The following is a 6,210-nucleotide window of genomic DNA, read 5'->3' on the forward strand; positions in this document are numbered from 1 at the left end:
AAATTTTTTTCATTTTCCAAAATTTTCCGGATTTTAAATTTTTCATTTTCCAAAATTTTCCGGATTTTATATTTTTTCATTTTTCCAAAATTTTCCGGATTTTAAATTTTTTCATTTTCCAAAATTTTCCGGATTTTAAATTTTTCATTTTTCCAAAATTTTCCTGATTTTAATTTTTCATTTTTCAAAAATTTCCGGATTTTAATTTTTTTTTCGGATTTTCCAAAATTTTCCGGATTTTTATTTTTTCATTTTCCAAAATTTTCCGGATTTTTATTTTTCATTTTCCAAAATTTTCCGGATTTTAAATTTTTCATTTTCCAAAATTTTCCTGATTTTAAATTTTTTCATTTTTCCAAAATTTTCCGGATTTTAAATTTTTCATTTTCCAAAATTTTCCGGATTTTCAAATTTTTTCATTTTCCAAAATTTTCCGGATTTTTACATTTTTTCATTTTCCAAAATTTTCCGGATTTTTTTTTATTTTTCAAAATTTTTCGAAAATTTTCATTTTCCAAAATTTTCCGATTTTAAATTTTTTCATTTTCCAAAATTTTCCGGATTTTACATTTTTTCATTTTCCAAAATTTTCCGGATTTTACATTTTTCATTTTCCAAAAATTTTCCGATTTTAAATTTTTCATTTTCCAAAATTTTCCGGATTTTTAAATTTTTTTCATTTTCCAAAATTTTCCGATTTTTTATATTTTTTCATTTTCCAAAATTTTCCGGATTTTTAAATTTTTTCATTTTCCAAAATTTTCCGGATTTTAAATTTTTCATTTTCCAAAATTTTCCGGATTTTACATTTTTTCATTTTCCAAAATTTTCCGGATTTTATTTTTTCATTTTCCAAAATTTTCCGGATTTTAATTTTTTCATTTTCCAAAATTTTCCGGATTTTAAATTTTTTCATTTTCCAAAATTTTCCTGATTTTAAATTTTTCAAAATTTTTTCCAAATTTTCATTTTTCAAAATTTTCCGGATTTTAAATTTTTTCATTTTCCAAAATTTTCCGGATTTTACATTTTTTCATTTTCCAAAATTTTCCTGATTTTAAATTTTTCATTTTCCAAAATTTTCCGGATTTTTTAATTTTTTCATTTTCCAAAATTTTCCGGATTTTAAATTTTTTCATTTTCCAAAATTTTTCCGATTTTAAATTTTTCATTTTCCAAAATTTTCCTGATTTTATTTTTTCATTTTCCAAAATTTTCCGGATTTTTTATTTTCCGATTTTTTTTTCATTTTCCAAAATTTTCCGGATTTTAATTTTTTCATTTTCCAAAATTTTCCTGATTTTAAATTTTTCATTTTCCAAAATTTTCCGGATTTTAAATTTTTTCATTTTCCAAAATTTTCCGGATTTTTATTTTTTCATTTTCCAAAAATTTTCCGATTTTTTATTTTTTTCATTTTCCAAAATTTTCCGGATTTTAATTTTTTTTCATTTTCCAAAATTTTCCTGATTTTAAATTTTTTCATTTTCCAAAATTTTCCGGATTTTAAATTTTTCATTTTCCAAAATTTTCCGGATTTTAAATTTTTCATTTTCCAAAATTTTCCGGATTTTAAATTTTTTCCGATTTTTTCCAAAATTTTCCCGATTTTTTTTTTTCATTTTCCAAAATTTTCCGGATTTTAAATTTTTTCATTTTCCAAAATTTTCCGGATTTTAAATTTTTTCATTTTCCAAAATTTTCCGGATTTTAAATTTTTTCATTTTCCAAAATTTTTCGGATTTTAAATTTTTCATTTTCCAAAATTTTCCGGATTTTAAATTTTTCATTTTCCAAAATTTTCCGGATTTTAAATTTTTTCATTTTCCAAAATTTTCCGGATTTTAAATTTTTCATTTTCCAAAATTTTCCGGATTTTATTTTTTTTTCATTTTCCAAAATTTTCCGGATTTTACATTTTTCATTTTCCAAAATTTTCCGGATTTTAAATTTTTCATTTTCCAAAATTTTCCGATTTTTTTAAATTTTTCATTTTTTCCAAAATTTTCCGGATTTTTTTGATTTTTCATTTTTCCAAAATTTTCCGGATTTTAAATTTTTCATTTTCCAAAATTTTCCGGATTTTTTATTTTTTCATTTTCCAAAATTTTCCGGATTTTATATTTTTCATTTTCCAAAATTTTCCGGATTTTTATTTTTTCATTTTCCAAAATTTTTCCGATTTTAAATTTTTTCATTTTCCAAAATTTTCCGGATTTTAAATTTTTCATTTTCCAAAATTTTCCGGATTTTAAAATTTTTTCATTTTCCAAAATTTTCCGGATTTTAATTTTTTTCATTTTCCAAAATTTTCCCGATTTTTAATTTTTTCATTTTCCAAAATTTTCCGGATTTTAAATTTTTTCATTTTCCAAAATTTTCCGGATTTTCAAATTTTTCATTTTCCAAAATTTTCCGGATTTTAAATTTTTTTTTCATTTTCCAAAATTTTCCGGATTTTAAATTTTTTCATTTTCCAAAAAATTTGATTTTTTATTTTTCATTTTCCAAAATTTTCCGGATTTTAAATTTTCATTTTTCCAAAATTTTCCGGATTTTTAATTTTTCATTTTCAAAATTTTCCGGATTTTTTATTTTTTCATTTTCCAAAATTTTCCTGATTTTACATTTTTCATTTTTCCAAAATTTTCCGGATTTTATATTTTTTTCATTTTCCAAAATTTTCCGGATTTTAAATTTTTCAATTTTCCAAAATTTTCCGGATTTTACATTTTTTATTTTCGAAAATTTTCCGGATTTTAAATTTTTTCATTTTCCAAAATTTTCCGGATTTTGAATATTTTTCATTTTCCAAAATTTTCCTGATTTTAAATTTTTTTCATTTTCCAAAATTTTTCCGATTTTATATTTTTCATTTTCCAAAATTTTCCGGATTTTAAATTTTTTCATTTTCCAAAATTTTCCGGATTTTAAATTTTTTTCATTTTCCAAAATTTTCCGATTTTAAATTTTTCATTTTCCAAAATTTTCCAGATTTTAAATTTTTTCATTTTCCAAAATTTTTTGATTTTACATTTTTTCATTTTCCAAAATTTTCCGGATTTTAAATTTTTCATTTTCCAAAATTTTCCGGATTTTAAATTTTTCATTTTCCAAAATTTTCCGGATTTTAAATTTTTCATTTTCCAAAATTTTCCGGATTTTAAATTTTTCATTTTCCAAAATTTTCCGGATTTTAAATTTTTCATTTTCCAAAATTTTCCGGATTTTAAATTTTTTTCATTTTCCAAAATTTTCCGGATTTTAATTTTTCATTTTCCAAAATTTTCCGGATTTTTTTTCATTTTCCAAAATTTTTCCTGAAATTTTTTTTTCCAAAATTTTTCCGGATTTTACATTTTTCATTTTCCAAAATTTTCCGGATTTTACATTTTTTCATTTTCCAAAATTTTCCGGATTTTATATTTTTCATTTTTCCAAAATTTTCCGATTTTAAATTTTTCATTTTCCAAAATTTTCCGGATTTTAAATTTTTTCATTTTCCAAAATTTTCCGATTTTAATTTTTCATTTTCCAAAATTTTTCGGATTTTAAATTTTTTCATTTTCCAAAATTTTCCGGATTTTTATTTTTTCATTTTCCAAAATTTTCCGGATTTTACATTTTTCATTTTCCAAAATTTTCCGGATTTTAATTTTTTCATTTTCCAAAATTTTCCGATTTTATTTTTTCATTTTCCAAAATTTTTCCGATTTTAAATTTTTCATTTTCCAAAATTTTCCGGATTTTAAATTTTTTCATTTTCAAAAATTTTCCGGATTTTAAAATTTTTTTTCATTTTCCAAAATTTTCCGGATTTTAAATTTTTTCATTTTCCAAAATTTTCCGGATTTTAAATTTTTTTCATTTTCCAAAATTTTCCGGATTTTAAATTTTTCATTTTCCAAAATTTTCCGGATTTTAATTTTTCATTTTCAAAATTTTCCAAATTTTTTTTCCGATTTTTGAAATTTTTTCTGATTTTCCAAAATTTTTCCGGATTTTCCGGATTTTAATTTTTTCATTTTCCAAAATTTTCCGGATTTTAAATTTTTCATTTTCCAAAATTTTCCGGATTTTAAATTTTTCATTTTCCAAAATTTTCCGGATTTTATTTTTCATTTTCCAAAATTTTTCCGATTTTAAATTTTTCATTTTCCAAAATTTTCCCGATTTTAATTTTTTCATTTTTCCAAAATTTTCCCGATTTTAAATTTTTCATTTTCCAAAATTTTCCGGATTTTATTTTTTTCATTTTCCAAAATTTTCCGGATTTTAAATTTTTCATTTTCCAAAATTTTCCGGATTTTATTTTTTCATTTTCCAAAATTTTCCGGATTTTTAATTTTTCATTTTCCAAAATTTTCCGGGTTTTTAAATTTTTTCATTTTTCAAAATTTTCCCGATTCTTAAATTTTTCATTTTTTAAAATTTTCCGGATTTTAATTTTTTCATTTTCCAAAATTTTCCGGATTTTAAATTTTTCATTTTCCAAAATTTTCCGATTTAACATTTTTCCAGGATTTTTTAAATTTTTCATTTTCCAAAATTTTCCGATTTTAAATTTTTCATTTTCCAAAATTTTCCGATTTTTTATTTTTTCATTTTCCAAAATTTTCCGGATTTTAATTTTTCATTTTCCAAAATTTTCCGGATTTTAAATTTTTTCATTTTCCAAAATTTTCCGATTTTTATTTTTCATTTTCCAAAATTTTCCGGATTTTAAATTTTTTCATTTTCAAAATTTTCCGATTTTAAATTTTTCATTTTCCAAAATTTTCCGGATTTTAATTTTTTCATTTTCCAAAATTTTCCGGATTTTAAATTTTTCATTTTCCAAAATTTTCCGATTTTACATTTTTCATTTTCCAAAATTTTCCGGATTTTAAATTTTTCATTTTCCAAAATTTTCCGGATTTTATTTTTTTTCATTTTCCAAAATTTTCCGATTTTTAAATTTTTTCATTTTCCAAAATTTTCCGGATTTTAATTTTTTCATTTTTCAAAATTTTCCGGATTTTAAATTTTTCATTTTCCAAAATTTTCCGATTTTTAAATTTTTCATTTTCCAAAATTTTCCGATTTTAAATTTTTTTCATTTTCCAAAATTTTCCGGATTTTAATTTTTTCATTTTCCAAAATTTTCCGGATTTTATTTTTTCATTTCCCAAAATTTTCCGATTTTTATATTTTTCATTTTCCAAAATTTTCCGGATTTTTAAATTTTTCATTTTCCAAAATTTTCCGGATTTTAAATTTTTCATTTTCCAAAATTTTCCGGATTTTAAATTTTTCATTTTCCAAAATTTTCCGGATTTTAAATTTTTTCATTTTCCAAAATTTTCCGGATTTTACATTTTTTCATTTTCCAAAATTTTCCTGATTTTAATTTTTTTCATTTTCCAAAATTTTCCGGATTTTACATTTTTCATTTTCCAAAATTTTCCGATTTTTATTTTTTCATTTTTCAAAATTTTTCCGGATTTTTTCATTTTTCAAAATTTTCCGGAAAATTTTCCATTTTCCAAAATTTTCCGATTTTAAATTTTCATTTTCCAAAATTTTCCGATTTTTAATTTTTCATTTTCCAAAATTTTCCGGATTTTAGTTTTTTTCATTTTCCAAAATTTTCCGGATTTTAAATTTTTCATTTTCCAAAATTTTCCGGATTTTACATTTTTTCATTTTCCAAAATTTTTCCGATTTTAAATTTTTTCATTTTCCAAAATTTTCCGGATTTTTACATTTTTTCATTTTCCAAAATTTTCCGGATTTTAATTTTTTCATTTTCCAAAATTTTCCGGATTTTAATTTTTTCATTTTCCAAAATTTTCCGGATTTTTACATTTTTTCATTTTCCAAAATTTTCCGGATTTTAAATTTTTTCATTTTTCAAAATTTTCCGGATTTTTATTTTTCATTTTCCAAAATTTTCCGGATTTTAAATTTTTTCATTTTCCAAAATTTTCCGGATTTTAAATTTTTTCATTTTTTCAAAATTTTCCGGATTTTAAATTTTTTTCATTTTCCAAAATTTTCCGGATTTTAAAATTTTTTCATTTTCCAAAATTTTCCGGATTTTAAATTTTTCATTTTCCAAAATTTTCCGGATTTTTATTTTTCATTTTCCAAAATTTTCCGGATTTTAAATTTTTCATTTTCCAAAATTTTCCGGATTTTACATTTTTCATTTTCCAAAATTTTCCTGAT

This window comes from Drosophila sulfurigaster, unplaced genomic scaffold, assembly GCF_023558435.1.
Source record: "Drosophila sulfurigaster albostrigata strain 15112-1811.04 unplaced genomic scaffold, ASM2355843v2 ctg107_pilon, whole genome shotgun sequence".
Lineage (NCBI taxonomy): Eukaryota > Metazoa > Arthropoda > Insecta > Diptera > Drosophilidae > Drosophila > Drosophila sulfurigaster.